Below are 27,999 nucleotides of genomic sequence, written 5' to 3' on the forward strand. Positions count from 1 at the left end.
AAAGACTATATTCTGCCAAGCTCTTCTCCACAGTCATTGAGGACTGCTTTGAAACCCAAGGCTCCCTAAAGACAGGCTCCGCATGGCAGCCAGATAAGACACCAGGTGCTATAGGAATCGGTTTGGTGAGATAGAGTTCATTAGAAAGGTTCATTTGCTCCCCACCCCCGCTCCCTACCCCAGAAGAGCACCTGAAAGATGATGATGTCTTGACAGGTGGGGTGAACCCAGCAGCAGCCCTGAGCTAAATAGGCTTCATTCCTCATGTCTTCTACATGTTCTTGATATCGTTTGTCTTAGACCATCTCTTTGATCCCTCTTTAGAACAAATCAACATGCAACCCAATTACTGGGTACTTTAAGTACAGGTAGAGGTACTGTAGAGAGGGGATAGATCTAACTTGGCCTTTCACATGCTGAATACGCACTTGCTCAGCTATAATCCCTAGCTCACCTCTTTCTTGTTTTACCTTGAATGAGATAGAAGGGATTGAGCCTTCCTTGCCCACATCTACTCTCACTAAGAAAAAAGGAGTAATTGTGTTCATATGTGACTTGAACTGTAAGTTCAGTGAAGCCCCTTGGTGCCAGGTGAGACCATGCCTTTCCTCTGAACTCTGACAGTGCCAGGTACTACCTCCTCCTCCTGGGCAGTGACCGTATCACTTGGGAATTGTTTTGCACAGTGTCTATCTGGCTATTTGATGGGCTAGAGGAACTCAAAACCCTCTGATAGAAAATGGTTAGCTGCATATAATACACAAATCCTTTGGAATGACTGGGCTTGCATATTGTTAAGGGAAATCCCTGGTTACGGGGAGATGACACTGAAAACCAGACAGGATGTTGACCATTGCCTCTTACCAAGAGGCTGGTTCTAATTCCATTAAGTCCTAAGTAGGTGGGAAGTGGGAGCTAAGGCCCACAGATCCAGTCTTTCAGAATGTTCACTGTGAATTCAAGGGTAGATTAGACTGTCTTGGTTTTTGTTTTTTGTAGCGTCACTGTGGTATGTGTTCACGCTCGTCCCACCTTTTCTGTGCCCCCCTTTTCCCTCCCAATACAAACTAACAAACCAGACCAAAGGAAAAGAAAACAAAACCCAGCAACAGTGGCAACTGCAAAGGCCCCCGGTTTCCTTTTCTTGGAGCTCATTTCGTAGACTATTATTTTACAAGTCTAGATTTGATGTTTTAAGGTCTGCCTGATAGTGAAGCAGAACAACAGGAATAGTTCTCAATTGCAGCATGGGCTCTGGAGAAAGGACTGAGCTATGCAGCTATAACAGAGACGCTGCATTTGTTCAAGTAACACAAGGGTGGTATAGACAGTAATAAAGACGTAGAGGGGAGAGGTATATATCAATCAGAGCAGTTACTGGCTGGTAAGCTGATCTATAACACACACACACACACACACACACACACACACACACACACACACACAATGTGAATCTAGGCCTGAGTATTTGGTTCAAATTTATCTTCTACATGACCCAGGAAATGGGAAGCCATTAAGTTGACTTAGAGTGGTTCTGGAAAGGAATGCACAAGGGGTTTCGGAAGAAGCGCCCTTTTAAGTCTCCTCCCTGAAGATTTGAGTTCACAATTCAAGTTTCACAGGGTTCAGAGACTCTGGTCAGCGAGCTTCAGTCCTTTAAGGCATAGAAAGAAGCCTGTGAGAAGAGGCAGCATAAGCAAGAGTGGAGTCAGGCCCCCAAGAACTTGAGTGATGGATTTTTCTGATACAGAATATAAAATAAGCTTAAGCACGCAACATGTTTAAATACAAAAGGCAATTTAAAACTTCAGCAATGAATTATTCACTATCAAAACCCACCAGATTAATGAAATGCCTAGAGTTGGAAAATACAATCATTAAAAGTACATCTTGTTGAAGGAAACATGAATATAAACTGCTTCACTGGGGATCCAGCCCTGTATGCTAAATTAGACAATTTTTTTAAAAAGGCAATTATTAAACATGTACCCATTATTATTATTATGATTATTTTTACAAATCGCACTTCAGTGGAAGTCTGAATTCCTATTCAGGATGGGAATGTGATTTATAGGAAAAGAGCAGTGCAATAATGGGGGAATGATAATAGTCTCGGGAAAATCATTTCCCCACCCCAATGATGCATCTGCAGACAACCATCATCAAGGAGAGAAATCACTGGGTTGATTGAAGGTTGATTGGTGAACTTCTCGCTCTTGGCATCTGAGCCCCCTGGTAAATCTTAGAATGACCTTTTTCTCTTTCTTTCTTTCTTTTTCTCTTTTTGGTGCCAGCACTGGGGCTCGAACTCGGGGCCTTGTGAACTGTGGCCCTCACATATCAGCCTTCTGAATAGGATTCAAGCACCTGGCTTGACTCTTAGCATTACTCTAGTGGACTGCTAGTATTGCTTATTCTCTGGTGAAGTATTTCTGGAAAGAGGAGATGAACGTAAATGTAGTCAGTCCCAACTCGCCTTGCCAGGGCACTCGGGGTCAAAGAATGCACTGGAGAACCACAATGGAGGACACCAGGATCAGAGCACGGACCCACTTTGTACATGAAAGGGTGTCTAGCTAGAGATGAGGGATAGTTAGCTACCGAAGAAAGAGAGTGGGAAACACAGCCACCAATATCGTATAAATTGCTGTAAACTGAAACAGATCGGCTGAACTTTATACAGGAAAGTTATTTGGGAGATACTAAGGAAAAATGATGGGAAACAATGGGAGTAATGAAGTATGATGGATGGGACAAGGCTTCATAGTTAGTAACACACATATTTTAAGGGACATTAACAACAGTGTTCCCTTTAAAATAATTTAGTCAAGAAAAAAAGGTACGAAGGAAATATAGAAGAATTTTGAAAATTGTGAAAGAGAAGTTATGGGAGTACACTTTAGTAATTTCTCTTCTTTGGCATATAGTTGGAATTTCATCAAAAGAAAAGGGAAGAAACTACCTCCACTTAATATTATTATCCAAGACTGACTGCGTACAAAAGAGTGTTAGAGGAAAGATGCAAGGAACTAAAGCAGAACACTTTGAGGAAGAAAATGACCAATTTGCAAAATTATATTAAATCATGTATCTTACAGACAACATGTAAAAGCTAAATCTAAAATACAGAAATTTTAGGAAACAGAAAATCTTTGTAGTCTTTGGAACGAGCAAGTGTTTCTTAGGTACAACACCAAAAGCATGTTTCACAAAATTATAACATTTTTTTTTTTCAATTCTTCTCCTTGGAAATTACTGCTAAGAGAACCAGCAAAGAAGCCATGGTTTGGAGGCAATATTTGCAAGTCATACATCCTAATATATGTGTAAAGAATTCTAAATTCAGGGGCTGGGAAGGTGGCTCAGTGGTAGAGTGCTTGCCTTGCATGCATGAGGCCCTGGGTTCGATTCCTTAGCACCACATAAGCAAAAAAAGAAAAAAGCCGGAAGTGGTGCTGTGGCTCAAGTGGTAGAGCGCTAGCCTTGAGCTGAAGAGCTGAGGGACAGCGCCCAGGCCCAGAGTTCAGGCCCCATGACCGGACCCCCCCCCCAAAAAAAAAAGAATTCTAAATTCAATGATACAACTGGGTGCCAATGGCTCACACCTGTAATCCTAACTACTTTGGAGGCTGAGATTTGAAGATCCTGGTTTCAAAACCAGCCCAGGAAGACAAATCTTGAGAGACTGTCTCCAATTAGCTAGCAAAAATCCACAGGTAGAGCTGTAGCTCAAGAGGTAGAGCACCAACCTGGAGTGGAAATAGTTAAGGAAGAGTGTGAGACCCCACATTCAAGCCCTAGTACTGGCAGACAAAACATAAAATTCAATAATACCTAAGTAACGCTCCCAAATGTGCGTCTCATGAAAGAGTCTGATGGATGCATTCGCAGTGGTCTATGGTGCCGGTGTGTGACCTTCAGGCTCTCAGAGCTGGAGGTCCAAGACTTCTCTGGGGCTTGCTTCGAGGGGCCCCTCTTCCAGCTGGCTGCCCGTTACGGAGCTCAGCCAGGTGCGGTGGTGGAGGTGGGTGGGGAGGCCCAGCGGGGGAGGCTGCCACCTCTGGCTCACAGCTCAGAGCTTGTGCAGGGAAACCGGATGCTTCAGACTTGGGTTGCAGCATGGCCTGTTAGATAGGTGGCCGTCAGTGAGCTCCCTCGCCGCTCCGGGCTCCGCTCCCCTTATCTGTAAAATGAGGATAAAGGGCCTTCTGTGAGAAATGAATTAGTTAATGCCTATTAGGTTCCTGGAGCTCTGTGTGTCACGTAGATAAGCCATCTGGAAGGATTCCTGGCTCCCTCCTCGTGCTCCCTCTGGCCCCAGTGGCTCAACTCTTAGATCCCATTTCCTCCACGAAGTCCTTTCTTCTCCCTGCTCCCAGGTATGGGAAGTTTCTGGAACAGCGGAGGTGGTGCTGGCCGGAATGACGGCGGAGGCCCCGCGGCTCGGGTGTTGTGTGCTCCAGGCGCCAGCGGTGGGGAGGCGTTTACCCGTTGGTCCCCCTGCAGCCCTCGCAGCGCCGGGGTGGCGGGGAGCGCGGGTTCATGTCCGATCCCTTCGCCAGCAAGGTGTGCACGTTAGGCCTCATCAAGGTCAGGTATCCGGGTGTACCTGACTAGAACAATCTGCATAGGTCAGGCTGGTATGAGAGCCCTCCCGGGCACGCCGCGGGGGAGGCCCGCCTCCCTCCACCGCACTGTGGTCAGGTGCGTGCCCAGACCTCGAGGTGCTCAGCATGCCTGCAGGGTGCTGGGGCATGGCCCCGCTCCCCGCAGCGCTCTGGGAGACGCGTCCACGCCGCTGCTCGCGGGCCCCGGAGGCAGCGTCGCGTTGGGAGCCACAGTGACCACAGCTTGGGTCCTGCCACTGCTGCGCTGGAGTCTGCTGAGTTCTTGCAGGTGCAAGGCCAGAACTCCAGGCGCAGGCTCCTCCCTCCTGGGAGGACACAGGGTCTATTCCAGAGCTGTCTCCAGCCGCCAGCTGCACTTTGTCCCAGCTCCTGCACGTTGACCCAGAGACCAGGAGACATGATCCATGACCAGAGGCCCCGGGGCCCAAGCAAAGTCTTCCAGGGATGCCCTGCGGGCCCAGTGCGTGCCACGCCATTGCGTAATTCTCACACCAGTCCTGAGACCCCTTCAGATAACGCAGAGAGAAAGAGAGACAGACAGACAGACAGGCCAACCAACCAACAGACCCACCCAGCCAAAAACACTCGTGTGGTCATGTTCCCTTGGTCCTGAGGTCTAGGAGGGGCTGGGCCTCAAAAGTCAGTGTCAGAGTACATCCCCGACTCTGACTGACAGGGAACAGGTCAGGCTCAGTTAGAAATGGCCAGAAAGCGAGACTTTATTTTGTAGTGTTTTACAAGATTAGGGGTCTGTTGCTTTCACCTCCACCGCGTGGCTGCTCGCTCCCCAGAGTCGCCAGGAGCGCGGGCCCCCTCGGGCTGAGTCCTCCCCATGGACTGTCCCCGGGGCCTCCGCAGTGTCCTGAGCGGTGGACGCCGTCCCTGCTCCCCGCCGGGGTCTCTGTGCGTGCATCGTCCGGGGGGCACCGGCGTGGTTGTCATGGGCACCGGTTTGTTGTCGTTTCCATTGTGGTCGTGGGCAGTGGTCATTGTTTCCTCACGGCTGCTTGAGGAGAAGAGATGGAAAATGAGCAGGGCAGCGTGCCGAGCAATTTCAGGGGTCACGGTGGGCGGGCCAGGGCTGTGGAAGGGTGAGGTGTGGGAGCCCCCAGGGCAGGGCCCCCCTGTGTTCACCACGTCAGCCAAGCGGGGTGCTCCGGCCCCCGTCAGCCTCCCGTTCCCACCCCGCCCCCGCCTGCCCACCACCCACCAGATCCTTCCGTCCTGCGGGCACGGAACAGAGCAGCGTGGGAGGGAAGAAAGGGCCCCGGGGTTACTTGGTTTGCACAGCTCACAGGTTTTCTTGATTGCATGTTTGGTAGATCCCATTTTTATCCCTGCAGCTGTCATTTTTCCTGACCTGCCATTTCAGTCACTCAAAACAGTATTAGTGTATTGCTCCGGAATTTCTCTGGCATTTTTTTCCCCCCTCCTTCTCCTTTCACGAGGCTTCTATCAACCCAGAGCTAATCACAGCTAATGGTCGGGGTGGAGAACTGAAGCTCCCAGCTGGGCCTAGCTCCCACAGAGCAGGGCTCGGCCGGTGCGCCTGCGCAGCCCAGCGATCCCGTCCCCCCCCAGCGCTGCCCGGTGCTCCCTTCTACCCTCACACCTACACCGCACCCCAAAGCTGCTCCCGTCCTAGGAGACAGAGGCGTGGCGCCTAATCCCAGATCTGGTTGAACCCCAATAGTTTTGCTCACCGGTCATCACCTTGCCAGTCTGACCACAGTGAGCAAGGGTGGCCTGCCACGTGGAGAGGTGGCTTTGAGTGCCTTCGAGAGCCGCCCACCCAATGCCTGCCAGCGTCTGGGGTGTGAGGTGGTCACGCAGAGCCTCCCGCTCCCCCCAGGCCCACGCAGCCTCTCCAGCCCAGAACCGTGGTGTCCTGTCAGACTCCTTGCTTCCTCTCATTCCCTTCAGCTGACACCGTTAGGAAATGTCCTCCTTACCCGTACACAATAATAGGTCAGTGGAAACACATCATTCCTGCTCCTCCCTGGGCACTGTGCAGATCACCGTCATCTTGTACCCGAGCCAACGTGGCCCCTCTCCTGGTGTCTGTCCATAGTATCAGCTTCTGCTCAGAGCCACTCGGGGCCCATCAGATCAGCCCCGGGCTCCCGTCCTGTGACCCCCAGGTCCTCCGTGAGCGGGCCCCGGCCTTCAGCCTCACCGGGTCGCTTTCTCCTCAGCTCTGCTACAGCCACCTCTGTCCACTTTCCTGCCTCCCCTGGAAGCTTGACCTCGATCCGTCAGGGTGTTTGTGGATACCATTCCCTCTGCTCCTGAGCTAGATCGCTTCTTGACTGCGTGCTCCTCTACGCGGCTCTCTTCTCTTGCTCTTCCCTTTTCCTCCACCTTTTCCCTTTCTCCTTTCCCCCTCCTTTGTTCCACTCCCCTCCTCATCCCCCCTCCCCTTTCCTTCCTTTCTCTTCCTATAAAACTGCGTTAGGTAACGTCCCTGCCTGCCTGGAGCTGGCAGTTCAGAAAGACAGATGGATGAGTGTTGGTGTTCAGGTGGACGCATCCTGAGCACATGTGCATACACAGGCTGGCATGTGATCACCCGGCAGGCCGGCAGGCAGGCAGGCAGGCAGGCAGGCAGGCAGGCAGGCCGGCAGGCAGGCAGGCAGGCAGGCAGGCCGGCCGGCCGGCAGGCCGGCAGGCAGGCAGGCAGGCAGGCAGGCAGGGAGGGTCTCCTGGAGGAGGTGCTGGCGGAGCTGTGTGTGTGGGAGCCGCTGCTCCATAGAGCAAAGAGCAGCTTGTAGAAGCCAGGGGAGCGGGGCAGGCCGGTGCTCACCCTGCTCAAGCCTTGGCAAACTCCAGCTCATCTATTAGATGGTGGCTGGTGCTCACCCTGCTCAAGCCTTGGCAAACTCCAGCTCGTCTATCAGATGGTGGCGGCCTCTAGGTAGTGGCAGCCCTGCCTCGTGTGGCAGCCCAGGCCAAGGCCCCTGGGCCTACACTTCAGCTGTGCCTTTGGCCCTGGCAGTTACCATAGTTACAGCTTTCAGCATTTGTAAGATTACACATTGTCTCTTTCCCAGTAAACTGGGAGCAACTTGGAATGTGGGACTCTGTTTTTTTCTTGTCCAATGCCTGGCACAGAGAAATGGCTCCATAGGGAGGCGGTAGGGAGAGGAGAGATGGGGCTGGAATGGGACACGTGAGCCAGACCAGGAGAGTGCCCGTGGCCTGCGGGGATTGTAGCCTTGGGTGAACCAACGCGGTCTTAGCTCCTGAGAGAATGCGGCAGAGTCTCTAAGACGCGTGAGCTCCCGGATGCAGTGTCCAGCCTGGGGAGGGGCTGCCCGCCATCCGCTCTCCCCTGGGGTAGCACCCCAAGGTGTGTGCACCTGGGTGCCAGGTTTCTTGCCCACTCTGGGAATGATGGTGATGAACAGTCTGAGATCCCTGCCCTGTGGGCGCGCTCCACCTGAGGAGAGGCCCAATTCTGTGACCCTTTGGCGGGGTGACGGGGAAGCACAGAGAGCCTGGGGAATCGGGGAAGCAATGTGTATTTTTCCCTGCTTAGAAAGCAAGGCATGAAGTAGAGGCTGCCATGGGCACGCCCGTGGGCACGTCCCCCAGTGCAGAGGAGCACCCACGCACCCACACACAGCCCCGGGCCATCGATGAAGAAATGACGTCTCAGCCACGTTTCCAGCAAAGGGTGTTTGTATTGGTCTAGTGTAACTCTTGGGGTTGCCGTTGCTTGATATCCCCAGCATCTACCACAGAGACCACGGGCGAGCAGTTAATGTAGGCAGAAGGATGGAGCAGAGGACAGAGCATCTTTGCGGAGATGGAAGAAATGGGTGGCAGGCTGTCCCGATTGATAGAGAAGTCAAGCAACTTGTCACTGCTCTGAACCTCATTGACCGCAGAGGGGTAGAAGCACCAGGGTCCATGGCTCACGTTTCCTCGGCTGCCTTATCTCCCCTGGTGTTGGTTCTGTTCCATGGCGGGATTAGTATGCACAAGAAAAGACAGCGGTAGGCAGGGGAGGGGCTCGGTACTCTACTCGGTGACTGAGCCCGAGCGTACTGAGAAAGCTAAAACCATTCATGAGCAGGGAGCCTCCCAGACTCCGGAGAGTCGAGCTGCGTCTTGCCAAAGCCCCTTGCTTAAAAGCCCAGGGGAACACAGAGAGAGATTTTCCTCTAAAAGAAAAATCTGCCTCTTCCTTTTGTGCCAGAGCCCTCTCCCTCTCCCGGCGTGGGGACAATGGAACACGGGAGCAGTGTGCTTACTTTCAAGATGAAGCGAACAGGGTAGACCCTGACCGGACCCCGCTCTTCCACCTGCCGCATCCGGTGCTCTGATGGGGCGTGGGGGAAGGGCGGGGCTGGACGGTGTCCCCCTGGACAGCTGAACTGAACACCAGGCAGCGGGTCCCGTGTCCCCCGAACATCTGCGTTTGTTCGCCAGATGTGCTGGGACCTGCAGAGGCAGGGAGGCCTGGGTACGTCCGGAGGCAGAGGCCGGAGGCAAGATGCTCTTCTGTAGGCCTCAGAGAGCGTTCCTCCGGGCCTCAGAGCCGGGTCTGCGGCTGATTGTTTCTCTGTGAGAAGGTCAGAAATCGCACAGCAATTTTGTTTGAACGCCAAACCGCCCTTTTCTTTTAATTTTTTTTTATCTTTTGGCAACAGATGATTTGTTCTCAAGGCGGGCTCAACCTTTTTCCATGGAAATGGAGCCTTAAACGCTCAGCGTGTCTTGTGTGGGTTTGCGTGTTTGCTCAGGGAAAGTATCCCTTCCGTTCTGTTGTTTGCAAGGAAGGCTCGTCTGCAGATGAACTCCGTGTCTCCCTGGGGCCCACGCAGGCCCAGGGTCCACATTGGCAAGACCACAGATGTTCATTCTGGTCGTTGTCGGGAACCTCCAGCATAAAGCCATAAAGCCCTGCAACCCAGGGCTCCACAATCGATGTTACAAACGTGGATTTCCCAACACCCAGCCTCACCTTCTTTGGGACTTGCCACTAAAGCCAGTGCTCGGCTGAGAATGCTTTTGTCTCAAGGTCAAGTGTTGCGTTGGGGGCTGCAGCTGGTGGGTGGTCTGGAGTCAACCTCCAGACTGGTGTAGGGGAGGCTCGGACGGTGAGCCCGCCCTCCCGAGAGAGGGTTGAGCAGAGCAAGGACGCGGGCCCACGTGCGGCCTCTGCCGTGTGGTAGCACGGCCAGGGTTCCTCCCCAGACACAGGTCTAAGGCAGCCACCCGATCCTGGGGCTGAGCTAAAGAAACCTCTCTCGTCATACTGTGCCTAGCCTAAGGCATTTTGTTATGGTGGAAAAAGGGGCAGAGATCTGGTACCGAGAGTGGGTGGTGGCTGATGCCGTCCCTACTTATAAACACGGAAAGCAGCGTTGGGGACAGGCCGGGAGCACAGAGCCTGGAAAGCCCAGAGCGCGGAGAAAGCCAGCATGTCTTACAGACTGGCTTTGTGGCTGTGACCAGAATGCTAACGAGGTCTCACGCAGGAACACAGAATATTCTACAGGCAGTTGGAAAAAAGGTCATCTTGTTACACCATCACAAAGAACCTGGACCAACTGTGTCCCGTGCCTCAGGGCTCTATGGACAGCAGAATTTAAACAGATTCCTTTAACAATATCTGACAGAAGAAATTCCTCCAAACAAATACAAGGCGGGGAAATGGAAGAAAGGGAGGGAGGGGGTAATAGTGTCATTACCTGACTTACATAACTGCCACCCCTCTGTACGCCACCTTTCCAATAAAAGTTAAATTAAAAAACACAGAAGGAACTACTGGGGTATTTTTAACTGGATTCAGTCAGTATCACAGCACCACTGACTATAATTAGTCAAGAAACAATATAACATTTTGGCAAACTCACCACCTGACCCGGGAAGGAGTAAAGAGAAAGCACGTAAGCACAGCTTGCTGAAGCGATTAGCGCAGATTGCATAGGAAACCCCACGCTTGGCATCTGCACAAAGGGGGAAAAAAGGCTTCCAGCAGATCTCAGAAACCTGAGGCTTCTCCCATTCCTGGCCCAGAGGCTCGGAGGAGACGTGGGACCCGGCTCACGGGCTCACCGCCCAGCACTGCCTCAGCTGCTCCGGCGGTGATCCCAGGGCATGGGCCTGAGAAGGGAGGAGGCCACATGCCTGGATCCTCACTGCTGACGGCGGGTTCCAGAGACATAGAAACCCCTCCCTGGAGAAGAACTTGGATCCTGCTGCAGGCAGGGCTTTGCGTGGGCCGATGGAAGCGTGAAGGGCTCGAGAAGGAACAACATCTAACACTCATCCTGTCCGGTACTCTGCTGCCCTACTCCTGAGACCCCGGGTTACTGCCTGTGCAGGGACGAGAACCCACACCCGTGACTGCCACACACGCACTTCACATGGAGACATGGCGGACGCCAGTGGGAAACCAGTGAGCCCTGAGAAAACTTGCAGTGATGGGACACTACGCAGGGAACACTCCCCCCCCCCCCCCCCCACAGGAGTGTCTTACACAGACCACCCGTGAGCTTCGCCTTCTTAAGATCGTGTCTGCCCATTTCCTAGCCACCTTTCTGCGTTTTCCCGGAACTGTCTCTGCCGTAGACCTTGGGAAGACACGGTGGGCCCTGCAAACTCCAACGATGCTCCATTCCTGGTTCTAACTACTTCTTCCCGGCACAGCAAGGGTGTGCTTTTAGTCCCCTCTTCTGGGACACATGCTGCCCAGTTTTTTTTTTCTTCTGTAATCTCTTGATTTCCAGAGAGAAATGTCCAGCACTGAATGCAGTGCAGGATTTTTGAGGGTGAGAGACACTGAGAAAGAAACTCCTTGAGCAAACTTGACGGCATAGGCAACGATACCAGTGAGGGTAAGATGACTCACTTTTGTTGGATGATCGCTGCTTTACCGTTACGGTGTAATTTACTGCATAGCCCAAAGATGCTCTTCCTCCTTCAGCCAAGGATGCTGGCGCTCAGAGACAAGTCTGAGTCCGTGCCACTCAGTCGGGCTCACACCCAGAGCTCAGCCCCCACAAGCAGCCCTTGGAGATGCAGCCAGACAGAAGGCCTTCACCGTCTGGGAGGACGGGAAGTCAGTGATCCCCCCTTGCCCAGTGCAGCCAATCAGATGGGAGGGAAAGGGGAAGGAGCGCGCTGCGTCTTTCTCTTTGGGAAACTTTTCTTCCTGGAGACTCTTGTGGTAGTGATTTCATTCATTCCTGCAAATATCTACAAAGAACTCCCCCAGCAGCCGGGAAAGCGACAGCTTGTTACATAATAAGAGGCTGTGACTGAGACTCAGGAAACATGGGTTATGTCTCATCCAGCTCGGGTGCATGCCTGGATTCCCTGAGTCACGTTCTGCATCCTTCCTGGAAAGGTGAAGATGTCTTCACAGGCAGAAACATCACGCAGGGAGGCACTCAGAGGAGGAGGAGGAGGAGGAGGAGCAGGAGGAGGAGGAGGAGGAGGAGGAGCAGGAGGAGGAGGAGGAGGAGGAGAAAGGTCGGAGTTCGAGTTCTCTGTTGTTGACTTGCGATGAAACATGCCCAGTAAAATGGAAACTTTCTGACGGCACAGTGCGATCTGCCCCAGCCTGGTTCGCGGTGGTAGTTCCAAGGACCTGGTAATGCCAGGCACATGCCAGATGCTCGGTAGACGTGAATGGATGATCAGCCGAACCGAGGCACAGATGGAGGAGAGGATGAATGCTTTATAAACGGTGGTTCCCCCGGGGCATGAAGACACAGGTCAGATTCTTACAGCCTGATTTGCCTTCAATTCAGTAGCTCTTGAAGCAGGCTTCCTGACTTACAGTCTACAGAAGGGAGAGGTGGACTCAACTGGCAAGTGCAAGGATTAGGACCAAGCTGAGGACGGTTGTGCCCTAGAGCTTGCGTTCCTTGAGGGGAGGGAGGGAGACGAGCAGACCCTGCTGAGGTTCGGAGCTTGCTTTACCAAGAGGGCGGCGGCCGGCGGCTCTCCCCTGTCACCCTAGCTACTCACAAGGGGATCCCTGACAATCAGGATTCAAAGCCAGCCCGGGCGGGAAACTCCACGAGACTCCCACCTCCAACGAACCAGCAAAGAGGCCAGAAGCGAAGGTGCGGCTCAAGTGGTAGAGCACCAGCCTCGAGCAAAAATGTCCAGCGAAAGCCCGCCCCAGAAATGACACGAACAACAAACAAGCGGACAAGAGGGTCATTGCAAGAGGCCTACAAACAGATGCCCGGCATTGCCTACCGCGAGCACTACCATGGCCTCTGCCACCGTGGGTACCACTGGGAGAGCGCTGTCCTCGCGGGTGCAGAGCGAGGCCTTGCCCTGTGGGGTGGCAGGTCATTCTTCTTCCCCAAAGGGGAGCCCCAGCCTGCCATTCATGCTCACGAGGGCACTGGTCCCCTTCTCTAAAATCCAAGCCCCAGGCCCCCTCAGTCCTTCAGTTGCTCACTCCTGGGGTGTGTGTGGGGAGGGATTGCCGCTCTGAACCGCCGGGCAGATGGTGAGCGGGAATGGCCGTGGGGCTGGGCCGGTGCTAGGAGAAATGTCACTGTCTGCGCTTGCCTGCCTTTTACACGCCTCAGGCTCGTGGCTGGAAACGGCTCCACATTTAAACTGGGGGTTTTTCTTTCCAGCAACTCATAGGTCCCGCCTCGCAGCGACAGTGAGGTTCCGCTGCACCAGCTCCCGCTCTGATTTTGGTGGCCGGCCCCGGGACTGCGCGGGGGGCCGTGCGGGGGACCATCTCCTCCCGTCATCCTGCCGCTTCCGTGAGACTCGCCTCGGAGTCTGGCATTCTTCTGGATTCGTGGGACCTACTCTCATGTTCTTTTTTAACTTTGACAAGTGTTACTGCTTAGTTCTCATTGTGCCGGACTGTGTGATGGTGGGCAGAGCGTTGCTTCAGGTGGATCCTGGCTTTCTGCAGGGGGCTGGCCCAGGGAGGACCTTGGCCTCCCTGAGGCGCATGCATGCATGCCCTGCTGGGCCTGGGGAGTCGGGCAGCTCTGAGGAACTCTGGGCAGGGCTGACCAATCCTGCAGAGGCTTAGCCTTTCCTTTCGTTGTTGTTGTTTAGTAGGGTCCTGTGGTGTATAGCCTTTCCCGTCTAGCACAAAGGATCTGGCGGAATATTAATTTCTCACCAATGCCTCTCACGGAGGGTCACGGGGGGAGGAGTCAGCGGTCACTGGACAGACCTTGCCTGAAATGTGACTTCTCAGAGTCACATCTGGTTTCAGTCCGGCCTCCTCCCTTGCTGCCTCCCGTGTCCTCGCTGCACGCCCGCCCTGGCGCTCAGGGGGGGATGGTACCCTTTGCCTCCAGGGGCTCCCAGTGTGCAGAGGGGAAAAGGGAAAGCGCACGCGTCCGTGGCTCCCAGGCTGGGTGTTCCCCACTGATCCTGTGACCGTCGGAGCGGCTTCCTGAGTCAGCAGGTGGATCCGGCCTTCAGCTGATGAGCGCAGAGCTGGCACCCCAAGCCAGGCACTAGGCTGGGCCCCCGTCTTCACCAGCCCCCACAGGTGACTCAAGGAAGCAGGTGGCAACATTTGTCCCCATTTGATGGAGGTGGAAACTGAGCCTCCCTCAGAGAGTTAACGGACTGAAGATGCAAGAGCTGGAGTCGGAGTCCAGTCGGAGTCCAGGTTTGTCTGCCAGCAGATGCTAGTCGCATGCACCCAGAGCTCTGAGCGCTTCGTGAATATTATTTAACGTTCCTCTCTTCTCCTTATTTTTTAGCTATTGTAAAGGTTCATGTTCCCCCCCAGCTAGGATCAGTTTTCCTTCCTGCACGGAAGCCCAAGGGGACCCCAGGCCACCCCTCCCCCCTCCTCCCAGGCCGTGGGAGCGCTGGCTGGCACCATCCCTTAAACACATGCCCCCGGAGGCATCTCCACTGCAGACTCAGTAGGGTGAGGTCACGCCCCCACAGTGAGGAAGACTAGAGCCAGGAAGGATTTGAACTCGGGCTGGTTGTGCGGTTCCGAGAAGTCAGCCTGGGCCGGCACCTCCGGAGTCGCTGATAGATCGCTTTCCCCGTGAGGCCCACGCGTGACCGCCTCCGAAGGCGGCAAAAGGAAGGGGATAATGGATGAGCTTCATTATCTGTGGCGGGGACGTCACGAGGGGACCGCACTGCTCCTCGCAAACCTCCCTGAACTGGAGCTCGCATACTGTGTCAGGTGCTGCGCGACACAAGCTGTTCCCGCTCCCTCACAGGCCCCCTCCCCACTGCACCCCACCCGAAGTGCGCCCTGACGGTGTCTGAAAAATCACTCCTCCGTACAAAACACAAATTGTGTTCGATGGAGAGCAGCTGACTTCCCGGAGCTCACAGTTGCCCTTCCGTAATGAATTTTGGCCTGATTAACGCAGATTCCCAATTGACCTTAAAATATGCAAGCAACATCTCCGTCTGAGTGGGAGAAGACTGGAGTGAGCTTCCTAACGTCAAATTGAAGAGGAGGGCAGGCTCCGGGGGTGCTGCGAGTTGAGGCCTGGATGTGAAATGAAGGCCCCGTCTCTGAACTGCCCAGCCTTCTCAGACCTCCGTGGGCTGGGTCCCCGTCTAGGCCATGAGGCCTTCATGGCCAGTCCAGCCCACAGCCACCTCTCCAGGAGGGGATCTAAGCTGAGCTGGCCCTCAGAGGTGCCCAGATTCTTCCCTCTGTAACCTGTGTGCCGGTCACGCATCCTCCTCTACATTCACCATCCCCTTCCCCCATCATTGGCCTTCCAGCGGCTTCTTGTCCCCAAACGCCTGTCCTCCTCACTGCGGGGTCCCTATTCTACCTTCCCCCTCTTAGCTTACCCAGATGGACCTAGCTAGCCCCTTACGATATCCCCGCCCGCTTAGACTCTCTGCATTCATCCCTACACCATTCATCCCAACAACTCCCATGGCCCAGCGGATCTGTTCCCCTCTGAACATCTCAGGAAATACCCAGGAGTCTGCCTTCCCGTGTCAGATGGGTCACCCTGCCCATCTGGGGCTCACTGGTTACAGTTCTGGTCTCATAAGAAAGTACAGCACTCATACCAGGGGAGGGGGCTCCACGTGAGCATCACACCTCAGACATCGCCAGTCACAAGGCACGCGCTCCAAACCATTAGCACACAATCTGGGTCCTAGGGCTACAGGATCGCCAGGGCTGGTCTCCTGGGGCACCTGCTCCACCTGGGCCATCTTTCATCAAGTCCTGGGAGAAATGAGATCAGACCCCATTGGGGGAAAACTGTATAACCGAAAGAAAGGAAGAAATGAAAGCCTTTGTCTAGCCCTTACCAGTCTCACACACCAAGGCCCCTCAGCAGAGAATGGACTTATACAAGGGCCATTTTATTACTTAAATGTATCTTTCACAGAGTGAGTGTCAAGCAAAGAAAATTGTCTTTGAGTTATATGGCTTTTTCATTCAGTACTACGGGGTCTTTCATCTGTAGGCAGGCAGTAAAATCAGGCAGTAATTCAAAGTTTAAGTTACCGTTTCATTTTAAAAATACCACCTTAATCTTGTTGCATTTGGCCAGAAGTCTGCTTTGGCATTTTTGGTCACCTTTATCTCTGGTTTTATTTCTGTTGGCTCTCATGGACATAAAGGCTGTATTCACAAAGACATTGGGAGTTTGTTTTCTCCAGCAAGTACGGGTGGGGAAGAAATTAGGCTGGAGCCCAGATATAAAGGGATGCTGAGTGGCTGTGATGGTTATCTGATGTCAGCCCAAGGTGAGATTTTAATAGCTTTTTTTTTTTCCTTTCTGGACCTTGTGAAATGCTAGCATTGGACACGAGTTGGTAGATATGCTTAGCATATGATGCTGGCATCTGCTTTCTCATTCTTCAGTGTGCATTGAGGGATAAGTTATCAAGAACTGAGGAAACCATTGAATTTCTTCTCCCTTACCCGTGAGAGCACGGCAGGTAATTGACCTCCCGAGGAGTTTCACATGCAGATTCTAAGTCAGGCCACTGCTTCCGAAGCCCGGGCTCAGGAGCCTGGCCTCCACCAGTGTCAGCCATGACAGAGAGATGCAGCATGCGTGAGGAGGGGCGGGGTGTCAGAACAGATAGCGTCTGAGCCCCACCCATGAAGTGCCCTCGGTCCTGGCCGAGGTCCACACTGGAGAAAGATGGGTTTGAAACTACAAAGGACACTGTCTGCCTCCTTGCAGTCACAGGTGGGTTGCTGACCTACTTCTCACCACGGCTGCCATCAAACCATCCCTGCCTTCCGGTGGCCGCTCTGGTCACTCAGAACACCTGTGGCTGGTTTCCACATTTCTCCAAGAAACTCACTCATTTATGTATTCATTTATTACTCATTCATGTATTCTTTCATTTGACTAATAGTTCAAGGGTACCTACCACCGCTGTAGGCACTTGAGATATTTGTGGGGAAGAGCAGGGCTCCTGTGGATCCTGGGCAGGGTTGGGGGGTGGGGAGCCCCTGGGTCACAGCAGGGATCCTGGGGAGACACCGGGCAGCCTAACCCCTCTCCATCCACCCTTCCAGATGCAGAACAGTGTAAGCCCCATGATGCACTGCCCTGCGCATTTCAGAGAGGATTCCCCAGCACTGACATCTGTCCAGTGGCTTCGCTCTTTAAAGTCAGGGCTCCTGCTGCCACGACAGCCAGGGGAGTGGGAAAGGAAAGAAAGAAGAGAAGGGGAGGGGGTGGCAGCCATATCCCTAACCTAAGGCCACACATTGAACCTCTGAAGAGCTCGGGTCGCAGAGTAGGAGCAGGCTGTGCGTTCTGGCCCTGATCCTTAGAGCTGGCTTCTATCAGGAGCAGTACTTGTGAGCCTCAGTTCCTCAGATGTCACATGGGTGTGAGTTCTTCTCTTGGAGGATCTGGGATGAAAAGTGAACGTCAGTCATAATGCCCTATAGTAACCCATACTCGCCCATCGTGAAGACTCTAGACACCATCTGTGCCGGCCCTGGGAGGTGAAGGGTGGACTGTGGAAGTCCCCAGGGACGAGGGCCCTGAGGTCCAGCGGCTCCAGTCTGCTTGGGAAGCAGGAAGGCAGAGGAGTAGGCATGGGGCAATGTGGGCTGAGGATGACCGGGAAATGTGCTGCCCCGAGAGCTCTGCCGGGGCGGAGCAATCACAGGGGCCCAGCGGGGATGAGGGCGGGGGGGGGGGGGGGGCTATGAATCATGGCGGTTGCAGGGGAAGTAAAGTCAGGAAGAGGGTAAGCTGCCTGGAAAAGGAGGGTCTGGGATCTGACTGAGGCTGGTGAACAGCTGGGGCTCGGGTGGCAGGAGCGGCTTCTGCCTGAATGTGTGTGTGCCCCAGGACGCCATCCAAGGAGCTCAGGAGGAGCCAGGCCCAGAGCTGGGAGATGACTGGCTTGGGGCAGCGCCCCGGAGCCGACAGCAGAGCCTGCGTGGAACTGCCCGGCCGGCGGCAGAGGCGTGGGGATGAGGCCGCTGTCCACCCACCTGTGGGTCTGCCTCCCTGGCCGCTGCTTACTGTGTGCCTATGGCTTTTGGCATCTTTTGCTGGGTGCTGGGAGCAAGACTGTGTGGCGTTCTTAAGACAGGAGGGTGTCATCAAGACGAAGTGCTGGGGACCCGGGTGGGCACAGGTGCTGGGGGTACGCGTCCCCGGGGGTACAAAGCAGGACATGGGAGCAGGGGGGTCAGCACATGGAGGAGAGCTGGGTGGCCTACTCTGTAAGTGCACGGCGCAGGGGTGAGGGGTGAGGGGTGGATGGGGGAGGGGGTAATGCCCTACCAGAGCCTTTTCTGTTAGGTTAAAAGCTGAGTGTTTTGATTTGTCGGGCGTGGGGCTTGAACTCTGGGCCTGGGCGCTGTCCCCGGGCTCTTCAGCTCAAGGCGAGCTTGAACCACAGCGCCACTTCCGGTTTTCTGGTGGTTTATTGGAGATCAGAGTTTCATGGATGTTCCTGCCCGGGCTGGCTTTGAACCGCGATCCTCAGATCTCAGCCTCCTGAGTAGCTAGGATGACAGGCGTGAGCCACTCGTGCCTGGCAAACGCTGGGAGTTTTATCTGAGGCTGATGGAGAACAAGGCATGCTGGTGAGCTGGGGTGGGTGTCACAACCAGATTTGCATTGTGCCAGGACCACTCAGGGGCGAAGCTGGTGGAGGAGGCAGGGAAGAATGGAGGTAGGAGGGCTGGCAGGCCGTGAGGCAGGGACTAAAGAGGTCCGGTCTAGGTCGCTGCACCAGGACTCTTATGAGTTACCTCTCCTCCACAGCCAGCCACAGGATGCTGGATTACCTTCACTCAGAGAGGAGCAGCAAGGCTGGGCTTGTGAGCTTCGGTGATCCCTGGAGCTTAGGTGTCAGATTCCCATCCCAGGCGCCCACCTGGGGCAGGAACCTGGGAGAGGTGAGGTGAGCCCGAATTAGGTGCTGCCTCAACTTCCCCGCGCCTCCCTGGAGTCCTGACTGCAGAGCAGAGACAGATACAAGACGGGGCGCAGAGGGCCGGGTACCCCCAAGGACGCCAGAGCAGCGGGGAAGCGGGCTCCCAAGGGCATGTGTAGCAGGAGGGACGGTTTCTTGGAGCACACACCCCCGGGCGGGTGAGAGACACGCGCAAGGTCCCTCTCCTGTGCTTCCTGCCTTTTTCCTTTGGAAACATGGCTGCCTTTCTTCCTTTTCTGTCTCCTCACTTTTCTTCGCTTCTTTCTTGCCTTGCCTTCCCTGTGGCTTCTTTCTGTTCCCTCCTTTTAAAAAAATAATGTATGTTTTTGCTTTTGGTGCTGCTAGGGCTTTGACTTCTGAGCCCTATGCTCACTAGGCAGACACTGTATTGCCCTTGTGTTATTTTACAGATGGAGCCTCACTTGGTTTTGCTTTTGCCTGGGCTGATCGTGGGCTGAGGCCCCCCTAAGTGTGCTTCCTGGTGTAGCTGGGATCGACGGTGCCCTGATGTGTTTGTTGAGATGGAGCCTCAATCGGCTTTTGCCTAGTCTGGCCTAGAACCTTCAACTGTGGTCCTCCCGATCTGTTCCTCCCAAGTAGCTGGGCTTACAGATGGGAGCCACCGGCCCCAGCCTTACTCTCCCCCTCCTAGTCTCACTCATGTTCCCTCATCTCTTACCCTTTTCCTTCTCATCTGCAGAATGGAAGTGAAAGTCCCTAACCTTCTAGGGCTTCTGGGAAGACCAGTAATTAATTTCCACCAGCCCCTCTCGCCCACTCGGACTTTCCCATGCGCCGGGGCTGAGGAGCAAGTACAACTTCCTCAAGGAGCGCTCAGACCCAAGGATGGTTCAGGAACGGTGTATCTGTTCACCTGAACACCTGCTGGGCCTCCGTCAGAGAGGCTGAGGTCCCCTGCCAACAGCCTCTGCACCCACCGCATCCGATGCAGGTCTGTGGGCCAATCAGCGCCTTCTAAGTTATCTCTGCCAACCACAGCCCAAGGAGAACAGTATGCAGTGTGTCTGCTGCTCGTGGAAGTCACATGTGCAGCTTCGTTTAGCACAGTAGAAGATGGGGGCGGGGGGGCACACGGGACCAGGCGCTGTCCTCCTCCTGCACTACAATGGTGGCTTCCTCCACAAGGGCCTCCTGTTCTCCCTCCCCCAGCTCTGACGTCACTTCCCTTCCCCAGCTCTGACGTCCCTTCCCTTCCCCAGCTCTGACATCACTTCCTTCCCAGCTCTGACGTCACTTCCTTCCCAGCTCTGACGTCACTTCACTTCCCTTCCCCAGCTCTGACGTCACTTCCTCCCCAGCTCTGACATCACTTCCTTCCCAGCTCTGACGTCACTTCCCTTCCCTTCCCCAGCTCTGACGTCACTTCCTCCCCAGCTCTGACATCACTTCCTTCCCAGCTCTGACGTCACTTCCTCCCCAGCTCTGACGTCACTTCCTCCCCAGCTCTGATGTCACTTCCCTTCCCAGCTGACGTCACTTCCCTTCCCCAGCTCTGATGTCACTTCCTTCCCCGGCTCTGACGTCACTTCCTTCCCCGGCTCTGACGTCACTTCCCTTCCCCAGCTCTGACGTCACTTCCTTCCCAGCTCTGACGTCACTTCCCTTCCCTGGCTCTGACATCACTTCCCTTCCCCAGCTCTGACATCACTTCCTTTCCCAGCTCTGACGTCACTTCCTTCCCAGCTCTGACGTCACTTCCCTTCCCCAGCTCTGACGTCACTTCCTTCCCCAGCTCTGATGTCACTTCCTCCCCAGCTCTGACGTCACTTCCCTTCCCTTCCCCAGCTCTGACGTCACTTCCTTCCCAGCTCTGATGTCACTTCCTTCCCCAGCTCTGACGTCACTTCCTTCCCCAGCTCTGACGTCACTTCCTTCCCCAGCTCTGACGTCACTTCCTCCCCAGCTCTGACGTCACTTCCTTCCCATCTCTGACATCACTTCCTTCCCCAGCTCTGACATCCCTTCCCCAGCTCTGACGTCACTTCCTTCCCAGCTCTGACGTCACTTCCTTCCCTAGCTCTGACATCACTTCCTTCCTCCCCAGCTCTGACATCACTTCCTTCCCAGCTCTGACATCACTTCCTTCCCAGCTCTGACGTCACTTCCTTCCCCGGCTCTGACGTCACTTCCTTCCCCAGCTCTGACATCACTTCCTTCCCAGCTCTGATGTCACTTCCTTCCCAGCTCTGACGTCACTTCCTTCCCAGCTCTGACATCACTTCCTTCCCAGCTCTGACGTCACTTCCTTCCCAGCTCTGACGTCACTTCCTTCCCAGCTCTGACGTCACTTCCCTTCCCCAGCTCTGACATCACTTCCTTCCCCTCACCCCTCTTTCTCTGCCTGGTCATTCAGCCTTGCTAAGAGGAGGGAGAGACTTTACCGACGTGGGTGCCCTGCAGAGGCCAGTGAATGAATCACGCCTTGCTTTGCTGCGCTAGGGAGAAATAGAGGGGCTTGGATTAAAATAAATGTGTGCTCTTTCCTGGCTGCTTCCTTAGCTTGCCCTCTCGTCATCGGTAAAATGAACAGAGATGCCTGCCCTCACTCGGGGATCCATATTTCCCGTAGACAGACAAATGCAAGGCACGTTCGTACCTGTGTGCCGGGCTCTAGAAAAGGTGCTGCTTCCCTCAAGGGGGAAGGGTCAATGCACTGTGCATGCACAAAAGTATCATTAACTGGAAGGCGGTCAGGGCGAGGGGCCCAGAAAGAGCCCTAGAGGAGGAGGGTGTGGTGGAAGTATGTCACATCACTCATTCTGCTGGTCTGCCCGTCAGCCTGGCACACAGGCCACTATTTTCCTTCATTTTCTCAGCATATGTTCATTGAGCACTTGCTGGTCTGTGTGCAGATCTGGTACTGATAGGAAAGCGGCATGCGGATTTTCAAGACTTTCCACATCTGTATTGTCTCCCAAAATTCCAGCTGGACGGAACATCCCATAGAAATTTAGAACTCTGTGCTGGGCAGTGCCGGCTCACACTTGTAATTCTAGCTCCTTGGAAGGCGGAGATTGGAGGTCCCAGACCAGCCCAGACATACACAAGATACCCTTTCTTGGCTGGTAGCTGCATGCTGCCGTGCATGCCTGCCTCTCAGGCTTATTGGAGACTGAGGTCAGAGGATCTGGCTTCAAATTAGAGACCCCTTCCCCTTGGTTATTAAAATAACATCGCTGGACACCTGCCAAGCCTGAGGAATAATGTAATGAGCCCGGTACACTCATCGCAAGATTTGACAGGTAACATTTTGCTGTCTGTGTATACGTGCATACTTTACAATGAGCCATTTAGGGGTAATTTACAGACACTGTGATACCTAAACCCCTCATAAAAGCCAAGGTGGTAGGTGTGGATTATCCCACCCAGGAGAACAGCAATTCTATTATATCAGAGATCTCATTAAAATCACAACGATTTCTCCCCAAATGTCTTTTATAGCTTTGTGTAATTATTGTTATTCAAGAACTAGCCAAGCTCGCGCACTGCGTTTGCTTCTTCTCTTCCTTTGAATACGAAACAATGATCTACACACTCCAGGGCTTTTTATTTTTATTTGGTGTCAGTAGTTTTCTGTTTAGAGCTCAGGCAGTTGTCTCCAATCTGGAGTCTGTTTCTTAATAAATAAGTTGAGGCTCAGAACCTTGGATCAGTATTTCACCATTGTATTCACTTCTCTTCTTTTTAGCACATCTAGAAGTGCTTGTTCCTTGTGATACTGACTTGATTCCTTGATCCTTTTCTTAAGGGATAGATGCCGTAGATCTTGTTGGAAGTAGGCTTTTTCCTTTTTATAATAATGGTGTAGTCTTCAGAGTAGCATTTTGAGATAGTGAATGTCGGTTCCTCATTTACTGGTACCCATTTTTTTTTTTACATTGAGTGATCTCTACTTAAATCAGGACAGTGTGTTGCAAATTGGTGATTTACTAATTACAACCTTCCATTCTAAATTTAGCTGGCATCTTTTTGTGAAGAACTGCTTTTTCCTTGTTCATAGATTTAGCAACTTGGTTTTCGAGTTTAATGTTCTGCAAGTCAAAAATGTGTGTGTGTGTGTGTGTGAGAGAGAGAGAGAGAGAGAGAGAGAGATGCAGAGAGGGAGGGAGGGAGGGAAGGAGAGGAGAAAGTGAGAAAGAGATGGGAGGGAGAATAAGGAGAAGAGGGGGAGAGAGGGAGGAAGAGGGAGAGAAGAGGAGAGAAAGTTGAGCGAACGCGGCAGTGAGCACACAGACTGAGCCCTGGGTCAAACACAGCCAGTCATTAGTCCACCGAGATGTCTGCTGGTGACAGCTAGCGGCTGTCTGTCTGCTGGGGCTGGAGTGGCTGTGGTCATGCAGAGAGGGGCCTCTGGCCTTGGCAGAGCCTTAATGAACATACACACATGAGCATGTTTCTTCTGACACTTACCAAGCATTCGTGAGGCTCTTGGCACGGGCCCCATGCTGTTCCCGGCCCTGAACCAATGGAACAAAGGCCCGTTTCCATGAAAATTGCATGGCAGACGCTCACGAGGGCCACAGAGACAGCAAAGGAGAGAAAGAGACAGAAAAAATGGGGAGGAGTTGATGTACGCCAGGAAATTTCCTGGCATGACAAGATCTGAGTGTAGAAAAAAAGCAAGCAAGCAGGCCACTGTGTGGGGTGGGGGAAGGGACAGACAAAGGCCCTGAGGTTGAAGGTTCTGAGCTGCAGCGGCCCAGCGGGGCGGAGAGGCCCGTGGACTCTCGAGGTGGAACACCAGTACGTCTCACCCAGTTACTAAAGGCAGCGGAGCCTCAGATCCCTCCCCTCCCCCTACTGCGACAACATGATTTTGGGTGAATAAAAACAAATCAGAATTCATCAACTGTGAACAAAATTGTCAACTGTGAACCACCAACAGTCTGGCTTAAAAATAGACGATAGGTTGATGAAATACAGTAGGGAAAGCAATTGAAATCGAAGGCGTGGAGCCGCAGCGAGGGTGGCCTGGGGGTGGTGTGGACTTGGTTGAGATCTGCGTGGGCCCAGAACCCGAGAGAAGCCGTTCGCTTGGCTTTCCAAATCATCAGCGAGGAAGGCTGGCTGGCCACTTGCCAGGAAACCCCGGCTCCTTGAGATGTACCGGCATGCCACGCAAAAGAGAAGCAAGGATGGGCGGGGAGGTCTGCTGCCACGTGCCTTTTAAGTAGGTCGCCATGCAGACTACTTCTGCACATTCTCTCTCTGAGCCTGGCTCGCTCTCCTCTTTCTCCGTTTTTGTGATGATGGTTATAGATGCATCAGGGTGTGCATTAATAGTTGATGTTGCCTGGCTGTGGGACTGGTCCATATTCAAAAGTCGTTATTTCCCATCGTCTCAAATCACCTCCTTCGCAGGGCTAGCGGTAATTACTTACTTCACTGCTGCATCATGACAGTAATGTGAAGATTATGACTTGGCCAAGTTCATCCTCAGAGCCCTCGATCCCCCCATCGGTGTGTTGTATGTTAGGACTTCTTGCTTTTTCTTGCTTGTAGACCTGAGCCATCTTGGCACAAAAAAAGAAATCTGTGGTTTTTAAACCCAAGATAAAGCATTTCTGTGGCATGGCGTCTGTCTCTGGAACAGTCTGATTGCTGGGGAGTCACCCCACACACCACACACAGCGGCTTCCACCACAGAGACGTGCTGTCCTCGGTCCTGGAGGTTCCAAGGCTGAATTCCAGGAAGGAACCGCAGCGGCTTGCTTCTGGGGGCAGCGGGCAGTGGGCAGCAGCTTGTTTGGTGCCCCGCTCCCGGCCTCGAGCTGGCGGATAGATGGGCCGGCCCTGGGTCTCTTCATTCTCCTCTCCTCTCTGGTCGTCAGGCTCCACAGTCAAAGCCCCCTCCCTGTCAGAACACCAGGAATAAATACCCCATCCCCATGCGCTTCTCCAAATCTGATTCCTTCTCCAAACTCCCTGTGGTCCAAAGAGGCCCCATGCTAAGCTACTGCCAGGTAAAGATTTGGGGACGCAGTTTGTTATTTTTGGAGATAACAGAAGTTGAACTCAAGACGTTGGACTTGCTACGCAACCATGCCAGGAGAAGTTCCGTGAGGTCCAGGTGGGGTTCTGTGAGCTCATTCTGGATGCGGTTCTGCAAGGTCACCCTAGGTAGAGTTCCTGTGAGCTCACTCCTGGCGAGGCTCTGTTAGGTAACTCTTGGTGGGGTTCTGTGAGTTCACTGTCGGCTAGGTTCTGTTAGGTATCTCTAGTTGGGGTTCTGTGAGGCCACTCCAGGTGATGTTCTGTTAGGTAACTCTAGGTGAGGTTCTATTATGTAACTCTAGGTTGGGTTCTCTGAGATCACTCTAGGTGAGGTTTTGTTAGGTAACTCTTGGTAGGGTTCTGTGCGCTCACTCCAGGTGGGGTTCTGTTAGGTAACTTGTTGGGGTTCTGTGAGGTCACTCCAGGTGATGTTCTGTTAGGTAACTCTAGGTGGGGTTCTGTGAGCGCACTGCAGGCTAGGGTTTGTGAGGTAACTCTAGGTAGGGTGTTGTGATGTCACCCCAGGTGAGGTTCTTTGAGCGGGGTTCTGTGAGCTCACTCCAAGTGAGTTCTGTTAGGTAACTCTGAGTGGGGTTCTGAGCATTCACTCCAGGTGAGGTTCTGTGATGTCACTCCAGGTGAGGTTCTGTTATCTAACTCTTGACAGGGTTCTGTGAGCTCACTGCAGGGGAGGTTCTTTTAGGTAACTCTAGTTGAGGTTCTGTGGGTTCATTCCAGGTGGTGTTCTGTTAGGTAACTCTAGGTGGGGTTTTGTGAGCTCAGTCCAGGTAAGGTTCTGTGAGCTCCCTCCAGGGGAGGTTCTGTTAGGTAACTTTGTGGGGTTCTCTGAGTCTGTGAGCTCACTTAGATGGGGTTCTTTCAGGTGTTTATTAGATCAGTCTAGTTGGGGTCTGTGTACTCACTCTCGTAGCGTGTGCTCACTCTTGAGTTTATTTAATTTCAGCGAAGGTATTGCTGTGTGACGTTACCATCGGTAGAACTGGTTGAATTCTGTATGGACCGTTCTGTGATCTGAGTATAGAGGGAGTTCTCTGTGCTCATTGTACGTTTGGGTTCTTTGAACTCGCCAAGTGAGTGTTGTTTGAGCTCATTACAGCGCCTTTCCTGTGATCTCAGGAGCTCACTATTGGTACAGTTCTGCTAGCTCACAGTGAAAGACTTCAGTCACCCCTCTATAAGGGTAGCTTCTGCATTGTAGGGAAGTTTTTTGCGGTCACTATGGGTAAGGTTGTGAAGTCAGTATAGGGAGATTTCTGCGATCTCACTATTGCTAGAGTTTTATGAGCTCACTACAGTGAGGGCTGTGAGTTCACCAGACAGAGAGCCAGTGATGTCTAGTGGGTGTGTGTGAGGTCAGTATAGGGAAATACTGGCGAGCTCACTCTAGCTAGGGTTCTGTGAGTTCACAGGCGTTGAGGCTCACTCTCGAAAGGGTTCTGTGCGCTTCATGTAAGGAGAGTTCTGTGAGCTCGCTAGAGAGCAAGTTCTGTGAGCTCTTAGAAGGAGAATTCTGTCCGCATAATGCAGGTGTGTACCCCAAGCCCCCTTCAGGAGGAGTCCTGTGAGCTGTCATGGTTCTCCGGTCAGGAGGCAGCGTCGGGCCCTGGGATGAGAGGATTCTTGCATTTCCCTCTTCGCATGCTTTTGTTGTTGAGACAGTATTATTGTTATCGTCCGGGCAGACCTGGTACTTCTTTGTAGAACAGCTAATTAGCAAGCAGGAAGGAGATTGGAGAGGAGGATGAAGAAGAGGGAGGAGGAGGAAGACAGAGGGGAAGAAAAGATAAGAGGAGAAAGAGGAAGAGGAAAAGGAGCAGGAGGAAGGGGAAGGGTCAGCCGGAGGATATGTCAGAGGAGGAAGAGAGGGAAGAGGAGTGTAAAGACCCAGGAGAAGGAGGAGGGGGAGAGAAAGGAGGAGTGGAGATGGAGAGGAGGAGGAGGAAGAGAAGGAAGACCAAGAGGATGAAGGAGTGGGAAGAGGCAGGAAAGGAAGAGGCCAGCTGTGCTCAGCCACGTGAAGAACTCGCGGGCGACTCTCTTGCTGCTTCCCGCTTCCCTCCTGACTTCCCCTTCCAGTCCATCTGAGCTGTCAGCCGGCCCTGCCTACACCCACGGTGTTTTGTGTTCTGTCTCCATGTACAGCTGCGATAACTCCCTGACCACACTGGACATGCACCGAGACTCTCCAGGAGAGTCCCCTGTCCCCCACCCCTCTTCCTTCCATCCTCCCGATCCTCTTCCCCTGCATCAAGAGAACCCAGCTCTCTTCCTCCCCCTGGATGGGTGACTGCTGGGGTTACACAGGGTGACCCCAGTGCCCTTAGGTACTGGATTTGTCATCAGCACAGACCACAGAGCCCCTCCGCCTGTTCGCAAACCAGTGTCCACCTGCACTTACCTATGTGGCTCTGCAGATTCTGGTGGCTTTTTGTTTTTCCTCTCAAAGGTATGCATGTGTGTTTTCCAAGGGCCGGGACTATACGTTCCCCATGGCACGCGATACGAGCTGCCGTCCAGCGAGCGCTCTGTGCATTTTGGTATCACTGCCGCCTTTGAACGCTCGCCAGGTGCGTAGGCCGTGGGCTTTCGCAGAAGGCTGATTAGGCAGGCCTCGATCGTAACAACTGTGCAGACAGAAGGGGAGGAAAATCCCAGACAGCTCACCTTTGAGGAAAGAGCGGAGACGCAGAATGAGCCCACCTAGTGCACTGTGGGAACGAGCCCACCTAGTGCACTGTGGGATGCCTGTGTCCTGAAACCCCACCCACCGGGCCTGGAGGGTCCTGGGTCTCAGCCGTCAGAGTCAGAGATGCATGCAGATGAAAGCCGTGGTGGTCATGAGTTCCTGAACCCTTCTAGATCTCAGTTTCGTCCTCTACGATGTAGGAAATTAAAACATGCTGGTAACTGGCGTGGCGTCTCGCATTGCTCCCTCCTGCTTAGGTTCTCAGTT

The 27,999-nt window shown here is 53.5% G+C and overlaps 1 protein-coding gene across 3 annotated transcripts in view; it reads left to right on the forward strand.

The window, feature by feature from the left end:
• The window catches only part of Spock1 (SPARC (osteonectin), cwcv and kazal like domains proteoglycan 1), a 356,333-nt gene that overhangs the window by 277,977 nt on the left and 50,357 nt on the right, over positions 1-27,999 (forward strand). The window lies entirely within an intron of this gene.

This window comes from Dipodomys spectabilis, unplaced genomic scaffold, assembly GCF_019054845.1.
Source record: "Dipodomys spectabilis isolate Male_0828 unplaced genomic scaffold, ASM1905484v1 ptg000611l, whole genome shotgun sequence".
NCBI lineage: Eukaryota > Metazoa > Chordata > Mammalia > Rodentia > Heteromyidae > Dipodomys > Dipodomys spectabilis.